Raw genomic sequence first — 22,077 nt, 5'->3', positions numbered from 1 at the left:
GATTAAGTTCTAAAATTGTCCAGAAAAGCCTATATTCAAATGGAATTCTTTTCTCTAAAGCAGATAGCATCTCCAGGTCACAGCTATCATCTTAACCCCAAATCCAGAATTCTATTCATACCACCACATGGCAAATTGATAAAAATTAATTTATTATGTAAGCAAAATAAGAAATTATGCCTAGTCTGGAATAATTGTTTTATTTTAAACACATCAAACCAAACTGTTTCTTGAGAGGATACAGCATGATACAGTGGAAAGCATGCTGGGTTTAGTCAGTAAACTCTGGGAACCTGGGTTGAAATCTTTACCCTCAATTGCTTCTTGGATGACCTTGGACGTTGCACTCCAACTCTTTAGTCCCCTAGCTTCCTCATTTGTAAAATGAAGGCACTGTACTAGATGACCTATATGATGTACTGCATAGTCTATCACTAAATATATGTTGCAAAACTAACGAATAAGCAAAATTGACAACTCTTAAAAGATAATGAAGAGGGCTTCTGGGAAATCAAAAGTATCTTTAGAGACACATGGCACTGGCTCTTCATCACAATTTGTTTCACTTTGAAATTTGTGCATAGCTTCCCATGTCTTTATATTGAGTATAACACTAGTTTGTTAACTAAATAGTCTCTTGGTCAGGCTATGGTTGTTCTTAAATCTTGTTTTTCAACCTGTCTTAGGGTTTTTTTTTTTTTTTGAAACAAAGCTTAAAATCTTACAGAAGACTGCTCTCCAGGATATTTTTTGATGAGAAGAGCTGGAAAGCCCAGTTATTACAGGTGGGGTATTGAGGTTTGTAACATTCCATTTAGCTCACCTGACCCGATCTGGTATCAGCTGGTTATTATGGAAAGCAGCAGAGCATACCTGGGACTGTAGCCCAGTAGGGCTAATGTAATACATAATCAGTATCTGACTACCCCCCAGGGTCACCATTCCAAAGGGTACGCACAATGTTGTATACAGGCAAAGAAAAGAGAATTGGTCAAAATCTCAGTGAGAGAAAAAACATAACCTAACTGCATCATTTAATCCTGTTCTGCCAGATGGGCATGGTTATGTTTATTAGGAATTGAGTTCCTCCAATTGGTCTATTTCTTTCAGTGGGCAAAGCAGGGAGGTTCCTAAGATCCTCTTCTCCCAGACAGGTGTTCTAGAACAAGATGGAAAGCTTCTGCCTATAACTTCCATTTCTTTTCTTGGAGCTGGAATTTAATTTTAAGCCCTCCCAAAGCAAACTTGGCTGCTACCCCATGGGTGTGCCTCTTATGAAGTTTGGCGATGGCCCAGAGTGAAGCCCCAGTTATAAGAAAGAACACAGCCCGCCCATTGAATTCCGTAAGGGTTTGCACAAATCCCCACTGTGCCTACCTCTGCATCCTGGTTCCTCAAAATATTTTGATTTGAAGGGAGGTAGGACAATAAGATTCTCTTTGTCTTCCTTCTATTCATTTAGGATGCATTGACCGAGGATTTTATATCCAAATGAATATGTGCTTTATAATAATGAGAACAAAAAGCCTCATAACTTCATGAGATGGGGTTCCAGACTTTGTAGCAACTCTCATCCTATTTTAAAAGATCCGATAAATATAAAGAATCCAGAGAGAATCCAACCCAGAGAAGAACTGTTTGAAGTGAGGAGGGAGTATTTACATGACAACTGCAGTAAAAGAGAACTAGAAAAACTTAAGAACTCGTATCAATGCAGAGTCCAATGAGAAAGCATATTTTCTGCCACTTGGTAGAGGGACAGAACAAGAGGTACAGACTAAGAACTATATTTCAACATATAGTTAATGTATTGTTTTGCCTTAACTTTATTTGTATAAGATAGCTTTCTATTTGGAGGGAGTGTGTTAGGAAGCACTAGTCGTTAAAAAGCACAGCAAAAAATATCAATAAAATTTTTAAACCTGATTTTCTTAAGAAAATATTTCCCCAAGACTTTCTCAGTGACTAATCAGTGTCAAACTTCCCTCTGACAGGGGGAGAAAAGGTAAAGGATAAGCAATAATTTGCTTCACTCACTACTTGTTCCTTCTTACCCTATAGTAACCAATTAATTCTAAGCTAAACTCAGAAGCATTATTGACCACGGAGAATTTGATTTGAGGAAGTCCTTTTCCAAATGACAACAGAGTTACTTGAGAAGAGATTTTTTTTTAACCTCAAGATATCTAATTAATCAACAAACTTAATAAGCTCCTGCTATGTGTCAAGCAATAAACTAAGGGCTAGTAATGCAAAGACAAAAGGGAAAATAGTCCCTGCCCTCAAAGAGCTTTCATTTTAACATAAGAAGATACAAGTACACTTAAGACATGCACAAAGCAGAGACAAAGTTATCTTTGGATAAGCACTAGAGGTTAGATATTTGTTCCCCTGATTTAGTCTACTAGAGGCTCCTGTAACCCCTTGAACTCTGTCAAAACAAGTGCTACTCCCGCTAGATTTCTTGAAGGTCCTCACATCCTCCTTTGTGCTCCATGCATTTTCAAAGGCTGTTCCTCATCTCAGCCACTTAAAATCCCTACTGTCCTTGGAGACTCAAGCCAGATGCTATTTTTTATGTGTATTTCTTTCTCTGATTCCTAGCCCACTAATCCAGCTGCTTTCCCTTTGTACCTTTTAATGACTTGATGAATATTTTGGACATACATCATATACACACTTACAAACAGTAATCTTGCCAATAGAATGTAAGCTCCTTAAGGGCAGGAGCTGTTTCTTTTCGGTTTATGTATCCCCACTGCCTTCCACAGGCCAACCAAAAAGCACTTAAATGCTTGTTAATTGACTTTCTGATCTTTGAATGAACCCCAGACCCTCTACATTTATGGAGAAGCTGTTCTACCCTTTATTAGGAGTGAGGGGGGCAAAGTCTTCACTTGTTTGCTGTCCTTAGAAACCGCTCAATGACCTGGCATCAGAAGAATTTACCAAGGCTTTACAGAATTCACCCTATTGTAGAAATATCTTTTCTTCCATTTTACCGTGGCCAAAAGGGCACTTTCTCTAGGAGCAGAAGCAGCTCAGTTCACTGGAGTATTTAGTCTTTGTTCACTAGTCCTTCTTTCACCCCACCCCCACCATCTGAGGCCCATCTAGGACACACAGAAACCCAGAGGTCATAGTGCTGCATTCTTTCAGACGAATGCCAGGGCTCCTGGTGGGGGGTAAGGGTGGAAAGGAGGAAGCTCAGTGGAGCTTTATTCTGTCTGCTGTGGCCGGCACTCCTCATGCCCTTGTGCCCTTGATCAGCAGTGGGAAAGCAAGAAAAATCTCAGGAGCTCCTTTCTGAAAAACACATGGATAGGAGGTTGTACATTCATACAAGCGACAGCTTCTAACTTCCCTAGCTCAGCTACCTCAGGTACAAAATAAGGGCATTAGACTTCCTTTCTAGTTTCAAAATTCTGTGAGTCTATGACCACTTGACTTTAAGGTCCTAGATGCTTATAAATCTTAAGAAGTATTTCCTACTACTGTTTCTTAAAAAATATTACCAATCTCAAAATCAACTTTTCCTCTAATTCTGTCTCAGAGTTTCTAGTTTAATCTCCCAGTCTCCTTTGGTCTTTCTCATTACTTCTCTGTGGTTATACCTAAAAATCTCTTAAGATCTTTTCCAGTTCTAAATCTATGATCCTAGTATTCTCTCTCTTTGTGCCTATATTTCTTTATCTCACAGGCTCTGCATCTTAAGTTTAGAGGTCATCATTCACACTAACCTCAGACCTTGATCAATCTCCTGTCTCCTGTAGTTAAAAGTTCCTTGTAGTTTTATAAAATATATTTTTGTTGATAACTTTTGTTTTTATATTACCTACATTTCTTATTGTATGCTTCTATCCTTTAGAAGACATCAATTCTTTATAAAAAATGATAAAAGGGAAAAAGGACAAAAATAGTTCAACAAACTGATAAGGAATAAAAAAAAGTGCATTAAATGGTACAGAAAAACTATATAAGGGATGAAAAAACTACATGATGTGTAGTTTCCCACACTAATGTGATGAACAGACTCCAAGTTCTGGTGTCTCATACTATTGATGGGTAAAAGGCTGCAGGGCACAATGCTAAAGTACTAGATTTGGAGTCTCAGGATGACCTAAATGCTAATCCCAACTTTCTCAGAAAAAGTCACCTGGGTGACTGACCTAATCACTTAATCTATTGAAGGGCTCATCTATAAAACGAGAGAAGGTAGAACTAAATGACCTTTAAGATTCTTTTCCAGGATTTATGGACTTGTGAAGGTTGTGTTTGAAACTCTATATAACAACATGAAACATGCAGAGCTTCTGCATGTCCAGTCTGGACCCGAGTCTTGACCCAGGGGGTGGATCTGAGATCATTAATGGACTCATATTCATTGCTTAATCTCCTAACACAGCAGCAGTCTACTAGAACTCAGAGGGAAAAGAAAGGATAGTTAATTGTAATGGTGTGTGGAAGAATGGGAAGGGCATGACATCAAAAGGATACCTTAAAAGTTGGCTAATAATCCCCTAAGCCTGAAAGTAGTAGGGATGGAGGGGGAGGGCTGTTGAAAATAGAAAGAAGCAAAGCTAAGGGATGAATCCGATGATCAGCTAGTCTACCTGTCTCTCACACAAGCTGAATAGAGGAAAGCAAGAAAGGAAAGGGCAACTATTTGCAATAACATGGGCCATAGGATAGAGGAAAGCCCTTGTCAGTGCAGAGTGGTTATTTGTATATAATAGGCAACAGTAAATATTGTCTGAATCAGGGACTATTTCTACAATAAGATACAAGGAAAACCACTGAACTATCCTCAAAGAAATCAAATTAAATCAACTTCATTTCTTCAAAAGTGCTTTTAAAAAATCCTTTTTACTTTTTTATCTTGGTAAATCTTAACTAAGAGGAGTATAACTCTAAAATAAGCAGTGTGTCTATAGTACAGATAACAAAAATGATTATGTGAGAGGTGCTTCAGTAAAGTTACATCCATTCTAAGCAATTGCTTCTATTGAGAAATACAAAAACCCTGTAACCACCAATTACTATCCCCAGGAAACTATGCCAGTAATTCAATATTGAATGCTCCTTTTGCTTAATAAGGTTGAAATACCAGCCTATAGAACAAGTCTTCTGTGTAGTAAATTATCTGAAACTAAATAGAATTTGTATTCTGCTACCCTGTCCCTCAGGTATATAATGTGTTATGAAAAAATATCATTCACTATACTGTTTGGTAAAGACAAATCACTCATTCGACCTTCATGCTCATGTTTTTCTTACATTGTCAGAGATTATGACTGTACAAAAATCAAACACTTTAAACAGTTCAGCCATGAAAATGACAGAGTCGTGAACTTTAATAGAAAATATTCAATGGTCCATCAAAAATGTGACCTAGGTCAATTCTTTCTTTTATAAAATTTAGTTTTCAAATAGATTGAGGAAAACATGACAGAGAAAAGAATGTTCAAATTTTCTATCTTTTATGTTGATGGATTCTTTACCCAACTTTGAAAAATAACCATGTCACATAGTTTTAATCCAATTGTATTTATTTAAATGGGGGGGGGAAGGTTGTTGGTCTAAAAAATATTCTGGAACAAAAGAGAATACCTAGAAAAGAAAAAGAAAAACAAGTTAGTTGGTGATAGCAAACAATAGAGAAGGCTACACAATCCATAATGCAAACTAATGTAAGATTACTTCCAATTAGACTATTATACAATAAAATAATTTGGATTGAAAAATTTAATTCTGTTACAGAATCATTTTGGGGGCTCTATAAACACTTTAATAATTGTGGAATACTTACAGCACTGGGAAGGGAAAAGGGCCTTAAAACTCAGGTATAATTGTCCTTGTAGCACCTTTGCCAAAGTTCTGAGATTGAAATTCCTAGTTCTCAGGTTTTAAAGATTATAGCCCCTATGTAGAAAGCACAGGGACAGAAACAGAGCTTTTTAGTCTCAATTTGCATAATAAAATAATAACCCAATGAACTTTTAAAGGAACTCCCTTAAACAATGACTTACCGCTTCCTTGGTTGGAAATGAAGTCCTCATCCAGAATAAGAACCATGCACCTTACTCAGAGGAATAGCAGCACCTTCTCCCCCACCATTTCATCTAGATCAGTGTAAAAGGCAAAGCTTTCCTCTCAAAACTGTTACTGAACATCTACGCAGCTCTCCAGTTCAATGACTAACAAGATCAGAGACCAAGATGCTTGAAGCAAAGCCTTTCTACATATGTAAAGGAATGGACTAAACAACTTTTCAAGTCAATCCTGCAGTACGAGTAAGAGGAATGCAATCTCATTCTTTGATTCATTTAACAAACATTTTAAGGGGGCCTTCTAAGTGCAAGGCATTAGATTAGGTGTTACACAAAAGATATGAACACATCATGAAACAACTAAAATTCATCTTTTACTCCACCACTCCCATCCTGAAAATATAAAGTAAGATGCAGATTGAATATATAAAGAAGAAAAATCCAACTATATAAATATTTCCAGAGTGTTTAACATTTTCCAATAATATGGACAACAAATCGTGGCATATTAGAGCTGGAAGAGACTATTAAAATCTCCTCCTTTTACAGATATGAGAGGTGTAATGAGAGAGGTGTAATGATTTGGATCACTACTACTAGCAAAGATCACACAACCAACAAATGGAAAATCGTGAATCTAGATTTACTGACTTTAAAGTCTAGATTCTTTTTTCCTTCTTTAAAAGAAATTTATTTTTATTTTAACATGACACTTTTTTCTGAATAACCATTATTTCCAAATCACTAAATCTTTTTCTTGTAAAAAGTTAGACAAAACAACAATCAAATAAGGACTGCATCCACAATCCTTCATCATGGTAGGAAAAAAAAGAAGGAAAATTTTGTCATCCAATTTTCAAGGTCAAACTTGCTTATTACAATTATAGTGTTGAGCTTCACTTTAGTAGGTTTTTAAATTTTACATTATTGAGATTATTGTGTATTTTATCTTCCTTATTCTTCTTACTTCATTCTGTATTAGGTCACACAAGTCTTTCCATGTTTTGCTGAATTTCTAGGAATGTTTCTGAACTATTTTCCTGAACCAAATCACCCAATAGGGTTGACTATTTAGTATGATTACAAGCATTATTGAAATGAAAATAAGCTTTGTGGCTAAGAACTATACATTGAAAAAAAAAACCCTAATTCATTATATAAAAAATAATAATGGTGCTAATCACAAAGCAATCACGTTAGACTTTGGTACATACATGTTTTCCCCAAATACATCTGATGTTCATCTTTCTTTTGTACATAATACTCCAAAGTTTTAACTTTGTCTAATATGTTTGTGCTATTTGTGAACACACACATACACATACAGTAAATCCTGTAGAATATTTTTCTGTTTGCAGGGTAGTCACATTTCCTTGTCTGAAAATCTTGCAGTGAAATACTGTGGACAGGCAGTAAGAACAACTCTAAAGAAAAAGGGATTGGTGAACTATGATACTAAGACCTAAACTGTTAGCCTCCATCCCTATTGGAAATGGACAGTCCTGGATTCTCAGATATTGATCAGAGAGGGACAGAAGACTACACATGAATTCAGTAAGAACAGAATGTGCTAAATTAATAATAAGCAAACATTTATTCAGCTCTTACTGTATACCAGTATTATGCCAGCAGTGACTCTAAAGACATACAGAAGATGGTGTTTGAAATGAGCTTTGGAAGGAAGCTAGGGATATTATCACTAACTCTATATTTATTGTTACGTTTACTCGTCACAAATCTACAAATTTTGCTAATTTCCTCAAAATTAATAATAATATGATATCTCCACATTTCCAAATAAAGAAATGTTCAAAAGTACACCACTCCCTCAACTGATGGTGATTGACTGGTTCCATGGCTATATAATCAAAGAAAGGAAAATATTCATATTACAGTGATAGTAACTACTTGACATAATCAGCCTTGAAACACAATATCAAAATTAAATAAATTCATTGTAAAGATATGTTAAAATCAAGTGAATATCAACTGAAGTTTAAAATTTAGAATATTCACATTTAAGTATATTTGAAAATTCTGTTTTAAACATAATAGAATATAGAGATAACTCAATCATTATTAATGTTCAATGTTACTATTGCAAAATAAGGATTTTAACCTAGAATAATGTGGTATAAAATATATTAACAGAAACCGTATTCCCAGATAACTCTTTCCTCCCTGATTTCTTTTTGTTTGTTTCTTTATACTGCTCTCTCTTGGCTCTCTTCCTATTTTTACACTCCTCAGTCTTCTTACTAGACAGACCATTATCTCTGTCCTGCCCCAAAATGTAGATGATCTGCCTTGGACTCTGATTCTCAGAGATCTTTTTAGCTCTTATGGATTAACTATCTTCTTTATTTAGATGACTACCAAATCTATATTATCTATCTTTAGTCTCTCTCTGAAATCCAGTCCCTAATTACTGATTCCAAATGGATGTCCCAGAAGCATTTCAAACTCAACTTGTCAATACCTGCCCCTCAAAACCTTTCCCTCTTCCTAACTTCCCTATTTCTGCTGATATAGAAGTTTACAGTTTCTCAAACTCAGAGTCAACTTAAATTCTCCCTGCCTGTTGTCCTCAGTATTCAGTTATCCAATCAATTGCCATGTCTGTATTCCACCCTCCACAACTTCCTTACAACCCATTCCTTGCTCCTCCTCTCACAAAGCTGCAACCCTAATTCAAACCCTCATTACTTCTTGCCTAGGGCTATTTCAATAACCTAATTAGATTCCTTGCTTCCAGTCTCCTTCTTACCCTGATAAAAAACTGCCCCCCAATAAATGGATATTCCTAAAGCAGTTCTCTGATCAAAAATCTCTAAAGGATCAATATAGCCTTTAGGATAAAATATAAACTCTATTTGATATTTAAAGTTCGTCACTACATATGGTCAGTCTACTGGTCAGTCTTTTTTGATGTCTACTCTTTGTTCCAAATTAGTCTACTTGCTGCTCCCTCTACGGGTATTCCATCTCTCTGATCCATGCACAAATCACAAAACCATGGGGTTCCTGAGGCTCAGGTGGCATCTCCATAAAGCCTAGGCATCTTAAATAAATAAAAAAAAAAGCCTAGGCATCCCCCCACAGTTTCTAGTATGCTCCTGTCTTCAAAATTACTTTGTACTAACTTTGTATATATTTTATATTTGTTTATTACATGGGCATAGTATTTCCCTGTAAAAGAAGGTACGTTCTTGAGGGCAAAGAGTATTTTGTTTTTGTCTTTGTATCTCTCCCCCTGTATTTGATACATAGTAGATACTTAATAAATGTTTTTTGAATGAAATGATCAATTTTATGAAAAGATCACAATAAAATAGATCTATATTATGAACTGAGAGACAGGAAGTACTTTAAGATGTACCATTTAATTTGCTTTCTACCTCCATGAAACCTAACTCTGAGTTGTGTATTGAAATTTGGATTACTAATCCAAAGTACATTGAATACGGATTGAATAAGGATGTTGCAGGGGGAAAAAAGAAGAATGATAAAATTGTGTCTTCCTGCAGTGATAGAAATGGCACTAGTCCTGGCTAGAATTAATCTTTTCTCCAATTTAATCAATGTCTTGATTGACTTCAGGACCTCAGTTTCTTAATCTATAAAATGATTTAATATATATATGGAACCTAATTGAAGTTATTTGATAAAAACACTTCTTAACAATATGAAGAAGTGTAAATTCATCTCAGAGTGAATAGTTCTTCTTTATATGCCTACTTAGATTTTTTCCCCTTATAAAACAAATCTCTGATATGATATTCTGCAAATTCTGAAATTATGACTCTGTGTAGCAAGTCTGCCACAAGTTCTACAAGTGGACAAAAAAGATAGGATATTGCCAGTCACCAAAAGCTTTTCAGACACTCCTCACACAAAGGGCCATAGAAAACATTTAAATGAACTAAGTTATCTTCTTTATTGGATTACAGGCTACAAAAGGGGCTCTGACAGGAGAGATCGCACAGATTTAAGGATCCAGTCGTCTTCCTGCCACTAAACTTTAGATACTCTAAATTATCATAACACTGCATTGATTTTTCTTTCTAATTTCAAATGGATTCAAATATTTCTTCCTTCGGACTAATATAGCTAAGGTCTATACCTTGCTGTAAGCGGTCCTGGAAAGAAAAAGGGAAATAGAATGATGAAATTCTTTGGAAAGAAACATGCTACACCTGTTTAAATTTACCCAATACTAGAAACCTTATGAATAAACTGGGACTGTGATTTGGCAGCAGCATACAGAGTTGCCCGGGAAACAGAAAATCAACAAATAGTGACAGGGTAGCAGGAAGGGAATCTAGATAACACCTTTCTGAGTGACTGTTAAAAAGGATTGGTTCTCTTCCTATAGGGGAAGTCACTTTCCCACATGCCACTAAAGTGAAATTTATCTGTATAATATGAAAAGTCCTAAAGAAAATCTTTATTAAAATTTTTAAATGCTCTAACTTTACTAATCAATTTAATGTTTATCTGTTCCAAAGAAAGACCTACAACTAAGTAAATTTGCAAAATTAACAAATTTAAGGAATGGCAATATGCAGGTGGTACATTCGTTAAAATATAAAGGATGGCCATGAAGTGGCAATATTATAGAGTGCTATATCCTTAGGACAGCTAGTTTTGGAGTCATGAAGATCTGAGTTCAAATACAGCCTTATAGGAAGAGAACCAGTCATTGTGATAAACTCTTTAAGGGCAAGAATTGTTTTTAATAGTTAATATTTATTAGTGCTTACTAAGGACCTGGCACTGGGCTAAATGCTTTACAATTATCTCATTTAACCCTCACAACAACCCTAAGAGACAAGTGCTACTATTATTCCTGTTTTACAAATGAGGAAACTGAGGCAACCAGGTTAAATGACTTGCCCAGTGTCACATAGTTATTAAGCGTCTGAGGCTGAATTTGTACTCAGGTTTTTCTAATTCCAGACTCACTGTAGCACCCAGCTGTCTTTTCTTTATATCCCTAGTGCTCAGCACAATACCTGACACACAGTAAACAATTAATAAAAGACTGCAACTTATTTGCATATACGATAGACCTAAGACTCTTCACTATCCTGGTTAGTCTTCTCGGGTTATTCTATAGCTTAACAATTTCTTTTTTAAACTGTAGTGTTCAGAATTAAAGCCAATAGTGCCCCAGATAAGGGTCAGATGAGGGCAGAGCAGCAGAGTGAGACAATCACTTTCCTATTCCTGAACGCTAGAGCCCAAGATCACATTAAGATTTTTTTATTTTTTCGGCTGCTCCAGACAGATTATTCTTATTGAGTATGCAGTCCACAAAAATCTTATATATCTTTTTTTTTGCCCCCAAAGACTATTGTTTAACTATTTTTCACCCATTTTGTTGATTTTTTTTACTCAACTTTTTTACCCCCAATTTTTTTTTATTTATTTAGAATTTTATCTCATTTGATTCAGTCCAATGTTCTTGACTGTCATGACACATTTGGACTTTTTGTCATGGTGTGGATATGATATAAATCCTCAAAGACTATGACAGTAAAGTATAAGCTCCAGAAGGCTCTACCAGGTTTACTTTGCACTTTGTTTTCATCTGTAGACATCTAATCTCTGATTGCAGCCACAGATTCTGCTTGCATTCTGAGAACAGTCTAGCCAAGTGATTCATTTCTTATGAATTCTTTGTCATAACAAATTGCAATATGTACCACTGTAGGGGGGCCAGCGAGATGGCACAGGGGATAGAACAGGACCTAGAGGCAGTAAAACCTAAATTCAAATTCAGCCTCTGATACTTACTAGCTACAAGTGACACTACCTTAGAAAAGTCACTTAATCCTGTTTGCCTCAGTTCCTTCATCTGCAAAATCTGGAGAAGGAAATAACAAAACACTTCAATTTTTTTGCTTAGTAAATCCCTAAATGACAACTACCACCATTATTATTGGAAGGAGCATCACATCCATGAGATTACAGATCTATAAAAGAATTCATTAATACTAAGAATGAGTATTGATGTCTTTCTGTTGGGAGTCATAAGGGCAAACAACATTAATAAAATGTTTTAAGATTTACAAAGTATTTTATTTATATTACTTCATTTGGGACTCATAGTAAATTTATCAGCTAAGTTATATCTATTTTGCTGATAAGGAACTTAAGTCTCAGTAAGTTTAAGGGACATGTCCAAGGTCTGACAGCTAAAAAAAGCTAGAGATGGGAATTTGACTCCATGTTACATACTCTTCAGTAGGCCATGGTGCTTTTCTCAATAGCAGTTGATATCACCAACAATAAATAGCAACAATAAAATACCAATAAAATTAATTAGGGGCTCTGTCATCAAGGAAGAGAAGAACAAATTAATTTTAGTAAAAAATAAGAATACCTGACAATATTCTAGCAGCCCAGATTGCTTGTGTATGCATGTGAATGTATAATCATGTAGTCATAATGTGTAGATAACATATATAGTTTGCCTTATCTTATTCATTATTTCAATATTTCATTAAGTTCCTGAGGGAATAAGACATTTTCTTTTAACTCATAAAACTTCATCCTTTTCTTTACTCTAGTGTGGATGCAGCATCTCTTCCTAATACTCTCTTAGCCTAATAATACTTCAGGCCAGTTAGGTGATATTGTGAATATAGTAACCAGTGCCAAGCCTGTAGTCAGGAAAATTCATCTTCTTGAGTGCAAAGGTAGCCTTAGACACTTACTAGTTGTTAACCTGAACAAGTCACTTAACCATGTTAGCCTCAGTTCCCAAACTGCAAAATGAGCTGAAGAAAGAAATGGTAACCACTCTGGTATTTTTGCCAACAAAACCCCAAACAGGATCACAGAGCTGCACACAACTGAAACACCTGGATTACCAACAACAGAAATACTATTTCGTGGTTTAGCTGTAAGCATGAAAAGCTAGTCAAACAAGGAAACAAGAAGGTATTATCTCCCCAAGTATTCCTTCAAATACTGCTCTAAGGTTTCCTTAGGAGTTCACAACATTCTTTTAGTGGGCCAACAGGAGGACTGAAAATGATATTGCTGCAAAATGCCTCACACCTAGGCCAGCCCCATGCCCTCTTTTTAATGTTTAAATAGCTGTCGTTAATCAAGAAGGTTGTGTTTATCTGCTCCAGTAATCTTATTGTCCACTGTCGTAGGAAAAATAACTGAAAAGTTGCCACTATCATTTCACTATCATGAAAAGGACAATCATGAAGAGTCTGGTGGATTCTGGGTTCCTCACTTACATTCAGCCTCATTCTTCTAAAGGCCTAACTATTCTTGGTTTTCATTTGTTCGTTCTGGGAGTAAGGGAATAAGAGCAGCTACAGCAGCCAGGAAAATTCCAGGTGTCTTCATCTATTGGTTAAAATCCTTGGTTAGTTTCTTACATTCTATCAAGTATAGATATTTATTAAGCACCTACTACATACCAGGCACAGTGGGTACAATGAAATGCAGAAATAATCCTTATCTTCAAGAATTTTACCATCTAACAGGGGAGACACCATGCAACAACTATATGTAAATATATATGGTAAATTGGAGATAATCACAAGGGGAAGGCACCCAAATCCATTACACCATTCTACAAATTAGTAGTAGATGCTCTTCATGAATCACTGTAGTCAAAAAATGCATCATTCCATAGCCAAGCTGATGATGAACCTCTCCAAACATAGCTACTAGCGTCTTCAGATGGCAGAAATATATTATTATAAATTCCAAGCCTTTTCTGCTTGGTAGTACCAGTACTGCACTCTGCTGGCATTGTCTTGGGTATCCAGAGTCACTTCTACACTAGGACATAATGAGGTGCTAATAGTATGCATTATGTAAATATTTAAATGGGAGGAAGGAAAAGGAAGAGAAAGATAGAGACCTCTAAGAGGAACTGGCTATCTGGCTTCAAGAAATATTTTACTTAGAATCCACATTCCAGCTAGCTAACTTGGAATGATCTGCTATCAGTCTTTTACAGATAAATGGAAGCTACATAATGACTGACACCCTCAGTAAACCCACTATTTTCCCCTACAAAAGATTTTAAAGATTCTGGAAAATGTTCTGTCTTGGGCTGATGGGCTGGTACCCAGCTGTCATATTATCAGAGTCAACAGTTGCATTCATGTCTGGCATAGGTTTCCTAAAATTGGGGGCAATCCAGAAAAGACATATTTCAAAAGAGGACTGGCAGACTAAAGTGAGTAATGCTTTTAGTACTTGAGATCAGTTACAAGAAAATTATTTCTCTAGAAGTGAATGTGTGTAGTTTTTGTGTGTGTCAATATGAAATTTCTATCATTTTTTTTAATCCCACATTTTGGTAAAATGTAAGATCCTTGAGGTCAATGGCTGTTTTTGTTTTTTCTTGATAATCTTCAATTTGTAAGATAATTTCTGACATAGTAAACATGTGATTAACTGCTTGATTCACAAAGTCTTTGTGTATATCTTTCAATTGTACTCTTTTAATTTATATGTCATATCTAGTCTATGTGGAAACAGGCAGGCCTTAATCTTAAGTAGGCAGTACTTAATCTTAAAGAAAAAATTTAAAAAATTAAAATTGAGGTATCTGTGAGTTCATGATTGGTCAGTCCTTTTCTTTTAAACCTGGAACTGAATGAGAACAGTATTTCTGTATTGCCTAATGACCAAAAAAAGAAATGAAGTCTTAAGTCTTCTTATAAAAAATTCCATGATCTCCAGTGTCAGGGTATTAATCTGAACAAAATCCAAATCGGAATTATGTTTCCTAAATTTATCAGCTAGTGATTTTCCCCTGACTTCCTGCTCAAACCTTTGTAAAGCATTTTTATGACGTACAGTAATAGACTTCCATTTAAAAAAAAAATGAATGTTTCAGGAATTTCCTGCTTCACAGACTCCTTGCAATGAAATTCTTTAGGGCACTTTGAGATCATCGGAAGCACCAAATATTTTTTGCTGTCTCATTCTCAGAGCATTTTTTAGGAATGTCAAATTAATCTGAATAGAAATATATATATATATATAAATATATATAGATTCATTGAGATTAATGAATATTATAACTTCTGCTAGATTTCGAATCCTGTGACTTGGTTATCATTCATTACTAAGCATTTACAGGGTCAAGTGAAACATGTTTACAAAGCAATTCATAATCTTTTATTAGTTATTATTCACAACAATGCTGTCACCATAGTATCTTAAGGACTCAATGCAACAAACTTCTGGTAGTGAGGGGGGAAGTTGCCACCCACCAAGATTCCTATAAGCAGATGAGAAAGGAACACTGAAAGTGGAGACTCCTTCAACACAAGAGGGAATAAGTTCAAATAGAATACCCTTTAAACTGACCTCTTCTTTATTTTCTAATACCAAACTCAAAAATTAATCAATTACACAAGACTGATACAGAAAGGGGAAAAAAAATGTTGAATTTTGTTGAATTGCTTGAGGGCAAAAGGTTTTTAGCTACTTAATTTTTTCAACAAATAAAATGATAAAGAGGAGCTCATTTCCCAGATATTCCAAAAATCAAAGGTCTTTCCAGTTAACATTCATCCCCAGACCCACAACTTCAAGAATCTATCTTAAAGCCAAAGTCCTAAACCCTGATCTAACCCTCAAAGATTTGGTAATAGTAATTCATTGATCCTCAAAGGATAGGGTAAGTTTCACTAGTTGTTCCTATAATTGCACAACACCAACACTTTTAATCCATGTGTAAATCTACCAACATTAAAAAATAAAAATGTGTATAAGCAAAAAAAAAAAAAAAAAAAAAAATTTGAGAACTACTGCACCAGGTAATGGAATGAAGAATTTCAATCAACTTTTATTCCTTTTTTTGGCCTCTTTCTTGTGTTCTGACTATCCTATTGTGACTAGCATTAGAAAATCTACCATCTGTGGACTGAGACAATGTTTTAGAAATTGACGCCTTGTTTTCATCCAGAAGTTGGATTTTAGGAGTGACAGTGAATTGGTCTCCCTGGTTTAATTTAGTTTCCAACTCCTCCTCTAGGTAGTTGCCAAAGCGATTTTTCTTAAGAGCAGATTGGACCATATTACTCCCTTCCTTATTAAACTCCAACGCCTTCCTTTTACCTCTAGGATAAAATATAAACTCCTTTGTATAGCTTTTAAAGCCTTTCACAACACTTGGTGCCAGCAAATGCAAAGGCAACACTAAACTCCATTACAAAAGGCAAAAACTGCCTGTATAGTTTATTCCCTGTCTGACCCAGTACAAAACATGGGCTAGATTTAAAGATTTCATATTGGTTTTTTTTTAAAGGCATACTTAAGACTATTTGAACTTCCCACTTTTGTCTTTAATCTCACCTTTTAGCAGTCCTTTCTAACATTCTAATGTTATTATTTCCCCTTCCCACATTCTATAACATAAACTGACTTTCTTGCTGTTCTTCATATACAACATTCCATCTCCTATCTCCATTCCCTTGCAATGATTACCTGCTATACCAATAATGAAAGCCTTCCTCATTTCAATTTTTAAAATCCCTTGTTTCTTTTAAAACTCAGCTGAACAGCCATCTTTTAAACCTTCCTTACTCTCAAATTATCTTGGATTCAGTTGATAAGTACTTATATACATGTACATAAGAGTCTCCACCAATAGAATGCAAATTCTGAGGGCGGAATGATTTTATTTTTGCCTTTGTACCCTCAGCACCTATCATTTTGGCACACAGTTGAAGTTTAATGAATGCTTGCTAATTGACTGAGTGCATTCCACTAAGGAATTATATGGAATAAACCATCTGTAGCACAAGGTTTATAAAAGAAGTCAGAATTGGTAGGGGAAATGCAATTTTTCCCCTATTTTAAAAACAATAAAAAAGATCACTATGCATTCTTCAAATCCTAGTTTCTATTTCTCCAAATATACTGCATAAAGTTCTGCATCACAGTACATGCTTTTATGTTCAGAGAGTTTAAAAATCTACATGTATACGTAGCCTCCTATTTGTATCCAGCTATATGTATGTTTAATATCCTATACACATGCAATTTTTGTTTGTGTTGAAGATATTTTATTTTATTTTTTAAAAAATAATAGCTTTTCATTTTTAAAATACATACAAAGATAGCTTTCAACATTCACCCTTGCAAAATTTTGTGTTCCAAATTTTTCTCCCTCCTTTCCCCACACCACTTCCCCTAGACAGCAAGCAATCCAATATATGTTAAATGTGTGCAATTCTTCTATACATATTTCCACAATTATTAGACTGCACAAGAAAAATCAAATCAAATAGGGAAAAAAAGAGAAGAAAACCAAAAAGCAAGCAAGATGAAAAAGGAATGTTATGATCTATATTCATTCCCCATAGTTCTCTCTCTGAGTGCTGACGGCTCTCTCCATCACCAAAATATTGGAATTAGTCTAAATGACCTCATTATTGAAGAGCCACATCCATCAGAATTGATCATCACATAATCCTGTTGTGGCTGTGGTACAATGTTCTCTTGGTTCTACTCACTTCACTTAGATTTAGTTCATTTAAGTCGCTCCAGGCCTCTCTGAAATCATGTTGCTAATTATTTCTTACAGAACAATAATATTCCATAACATTCATATACCTCAATTTATTCAGCCATTCTCCAACTGATGGGCATCCACTCAGTTTCCAGTTTCTTGCCACTACAAACAAGGCTGCCACAAACATTTTTGCACATGTGGGTTCCTTTCCTTCCTTTATGATCTCTTTGAGATACAGGCTCAATAGAGCCACTGCTGGATCAAAGGGTATGCACTTTTTCACAGCTCTTTGGGCATAGTTCCAGATTGTTCTCCAGAATGGATGAACCATTTCACAACTCCACCAATAATGTATTAGTGTCCCAATTTTCCCACATCCCCTTCAATACTTAATTATCTTTTCCTATCATTGTTTAAGATACTTTAAAGACCTAAGACTAAATCACACTGTCTTTTCATCTTTCTAGAGCATTCTAAGCCATGTTCCAACATGGTGGGCCCTCAAATGCTATTCATTTTTCCCAACAAAATTATTTCCAAAAATACTTTCACTCCTCCTCCAAAAGATGATAATCTCTTTTCCTTAGAGAGATATACCTAAATCATGACATTTGTCTTCCTCATTCTTCTTTAAAAATTTTTTTTTTAATTTTTTGCTGAGACAATTGGGGACAAGTGACTTGCCCAGGGGTCAAATTCCTAGGAAGTGTTAAATGTCTGAGGCCAGATTTGACTGACTTCAGGGCTGGTGCTCTATCCATTGTGCCATCTAGCTGCCCCCTGTCTTCCTCATTCTTAAAAATTCCATATTACACTAACACATTGTTAGTAGAACTGTAAATGGATCTAGTCATTCTGGAGAGCAATTTGGACCTATGCTCAAAAAGTTAAAAACAAAACAAAACTGTGCATACTCTTTGATCCATCAGTGTTTCTACTGGGCTTATATCCCAAAGAGATAATAAAGGAGGGAAAAGGACTTGTATGTGCAAGCCCTCTTTGTAGTGGCTAGAAACTGGAAAATGAATGGATGCCCATCAATTGGAAATGGCTGAATAAATTGTGGTATATGAATATTATGAAATATTATTGTTCTGTAAGAAATGACCAGCAGGATGAATACAGAGAGGCATGGAGATACTTACATGAACTGATGCTAAGTGAAATGAGCAGAACCAGGAGATCATTACACAAGGGGACAAGACGACTATATGACAATCAATTCTGATGAACGTGACTCTTTCCAACAATGAGATGACTGATGCTAATTTCAATGATTTTGTGATGAAGAGAGCCATCTACTATATATACCCAGAGAGAGGAAGTAGGAACTGAATGTGGATCACAACATAACATTCTCACTCTTTATGTTGTTGTTCACTTGCATTTTATCTTCTTACTCATTTACTTTCCTTTTTGATCTAATTTTTCTTGTGCAGCAAGAGAATTATATAAATGTTTACATATCTTGGATTTAACATATATTTTAACAAGTATAACATATATTGGATTGCTTGCCATCTAGGGGAGGAAGTAGGACTGAAGGTGGAAAAAAATCTAAAACACAAGGTTATGCAAAGGTTGAAAAATTATCCATGCATATGTTTTGAAAACAAAAAGCTTTTAAAAAAATAAAATAAAAATTCCACATTCCTTGTCTATTTCCTCCCTAATTTCTATATGACCTAAACAAAAGTCATGCTAAATTAAATACCTACTATACCTTTAATTATAAAAACAATAACAGTGATAAAAAATTCTCTCCCCTGGATACCAAGAAACACAATAATTATTTTTTAGCAAAAAAACTGTGAAGAAGATGCAAACACCCCCAGTAATGAGACAAATCACAGTTTACAATATAATAATTGTATCATTTGATTATTGTTAATAGAGACAAATAATCATCCTAAAGCTTTTCCTGGTATAAGACTTGAGAAGCCAATTTTCAGTCTGTAAAAATGTATATTATGTTGACCTCTCTACAATCCAGTTAAAGACTATAAGCATGTTTTTGAAGTGTTATTAATAGAATACAAAGTATAGTGAGCTATGTGTGTCCTTTAGCAACATTTAAAATAGATACAAATATATACAAAAGTTGAGACAAAATTAAATCCATTACAAAAGAATTATTTACACAGTTTGTTCTGGATCTGACTCATGACAAGAGTTAGAAATTGGCTCCATTCAAATTTTCTATTCTTTATGCTTTTGGGGCAGGAGGGAAGAGAGAACAGGAGTGGGGATGGGTAGTGGTAAAGACCTGTGATTTCATTGATATATGGAACACACAGTGAGGAAACTTCCTGTGTTCTGCTGCCTGGTAAAGTGAGAGGTTAAGTCATTTATCCCAGCTAGTTTACATTTGTGGCTGCATTTGAATCCAGGTCTTTGTGTTTTTGAAGGCAATACTTTATCCACTATGTCAGCTCCCTCTCACTGCTGAAGCTACATTATGGTGTTGATATCCTGGCCATATCTGATCTGCCACCAGATTCACTCTCACATCTTTATAAATACTCCTGCTACCTTGAGACCCATACTATCAAACTCTGTGAGGTCAGAGAGGAGGGGCAGAACACCCTGGTGTTCCGGTAAATGTTCTGTACTCGTACCCACCCCCTCCTCCACCATCCTGTCACTGGAAGGGGCCACTTACGGTAGACAGACAGATGGCAAAGTTCTTTTCTGTGGGTGTTTTTTTAAATCTTCCCCCTTTAGCGTTACCAGTTCTGTGCATGACTGTGCTGGGAAGAATGTAGAGGCCAATGGAAAGACTGCTGCAAAGCAGTTCTCTGAAATGGTTTTCAGGGCACTTGATACCCAGCAAGCATGGGGGTTATGGCAAGGATTTGCCACCACAGAGATAGTGCCAAGAGAACAAAGCAAGGACACAGAAAAAAACAACCTGACAAGAGAGGTAGCTAGTCCTCCCAAATGGAATCTAATTTCAGCAAGTCCCTTCTGTTTTCACTGTACAGAAGTGTTTCCAGAACAATCATTCAGACTACTTCTTACACCCTTTCAAGTTTCCATATACTAATGTTTCAAGCAAGCAGGAAAAAAAACCCAAATAAAGACCTCTTTATAAACTGAAAAGGAGAGTTATAAGTGATAACTCATCCTTAGGCAAAGGGTCAGGTTAGTAACTGGCACTTTCCATCTCCTCAATGGCTATTTCAGACACAGTCACTACTATTAGCTGCCCGGAATCTTCATTAGGGAAGAAGATACATGTGTGTGTGTATGTGCGTGGGTGCAACAGAATTTTGGTCTTGATAAACTCTAAGCATAGGGCTTGAAATAGCTTATGATATAGTATATTATCATATAAAACAGAAAAGTGTCCAAAGAATAGTCATTAGTAAACTATAACAATGTAAAATATTTGAATAATGATCTTTTAAAAAATATTTTTTCTTGCTGGAAGAATAAGTGAAATACCTCCCCCCCAAAAAAACTGCTTTTATGCTAAAAATTAATTCATATTGATCAGAATGGAACAAAATCATTTGAATGAGAAGACTGGAAGAATCTATTTCACCACTCTGGGTTTCAATTTTCTCATTTGTACTTCCTCATAACCCTTTCAATTCTAATTCCTAAAATCCTAGATGTAAATTTGCTAGTGAGCTTTCTACTCAAAGGTCTTACTAAAGAGAGTCCAACTGGAATTAATTAGTCTCTTATTGCAATGCATTTGCACCTAGAAAAAGTCATACTTATTAAATGCAAAGTAAAATCCTTGCTAAATCAGTAAAGAAAAGTAAGGAATAGCAATTATTGCATCCTTCACTGTAATGGGCTGAGGTTTAAGTTGATGCACTGAGGTCCCAAGTACGTGAGGCTAAATAGTAATTGGGCTATACTCTTATTAATATACATGATTGGATAAAGAATGGTCCCTGCCCACTCTCCATGCAAGCCCTGATGTGCTGTATAGGAAATGACGATTTTGGTGGGTGGAGGCAGAGAGAGACAGGAAGAGAATCTGGGAGATTGTGCCTGGGTTCCAGACTCCTAGCTGCTGGTCTTGTGGCTGCTGGTCTCTAGCTAGCTTATTGACGCAGCTGCACACATTGCTATCACCGATTCTCTTCCACCTCTGATCCTTCTTCACTGACAATAAAGACTGACGATTTTCCCCTAATCTGAATTCCTGACTCCAGCTGATTTAAAAATACGCGATCTTCACACTTCACCACCATAAGTTTACCTGCACTTAAACTTATTCACCAGTATGAGGGTAGAGAGCAGAAATGGCAGAAATATCATTTCTAGATACTAATAGATCATTATCATGCACTGCTCTTAAAAAATAGTTTACATTTACAAATAGTGTTTGCATATTTTAGTGTTTATAGAGTGCTTTATTCACCACAGTTAGATGAATCTATTAGTAAAGTATTATTATTCTTATTTTACAGACGAGGCAAAGTTCTCACAGCTGGTAAGTGGCAGGGTGGATTTTGAACTCATGACTTCACACTCCAAAAACACTTTTAAAGAAGTGAT

The 22,077-nt window shown here is 35.6% G+C and overlaps 1 protein-coding gene and 1 long non-coding RNA gene across 4 annotated transcripts in view; both read right to left on the bottom strand.

Annotated features, from left to right (window-relative positions):
- Nucleotides 1-22,077, bottom strand: part of CRIM1 (cysteine rich transmembrane BMP regulator 1) — a 223,389-nt gene that overhangs the window by 186,695 nt on the left and 14,617 nt on the right. The gene's annotated exons all lie outside the window — the stretch shown is intronic.
- On the bottom strand, nt 3,693-10,903 carry LOC116421490. Its single transcript, XR_004231864.1, has 2 exons — nt 5,810-10,903; nt 3,693-5,610 (listed from the first exon to the last, which is right to left on the bottom strand). It is a non-coding gene; the product is annotated as an uncharacterized LOC116421490 (long non-coding RNA).

The sequence above is a fragment of the Sarcophilus harrisii genome, chromosome 2 (genome assembly GCF_902635505.1).
Source record: "Sarcophilus harrisii chromosome 2, mSarHar1.11, whole genome shotgun sequence".
In the NCBI taxonomy this organism is placed as follows: domain Eukaryota; kingdom Metazoa; phylum Chordata; class Mammalia; order Dasyuromorphia; family Dasyuridae; genus Sarcophilus; species Sarcophilus harrisii.
The sequence above is the reverse complement of the archived record's forward strand: the minus strand, read 5'-3'. Positions and strand labels throughout refer to the sequence as shown.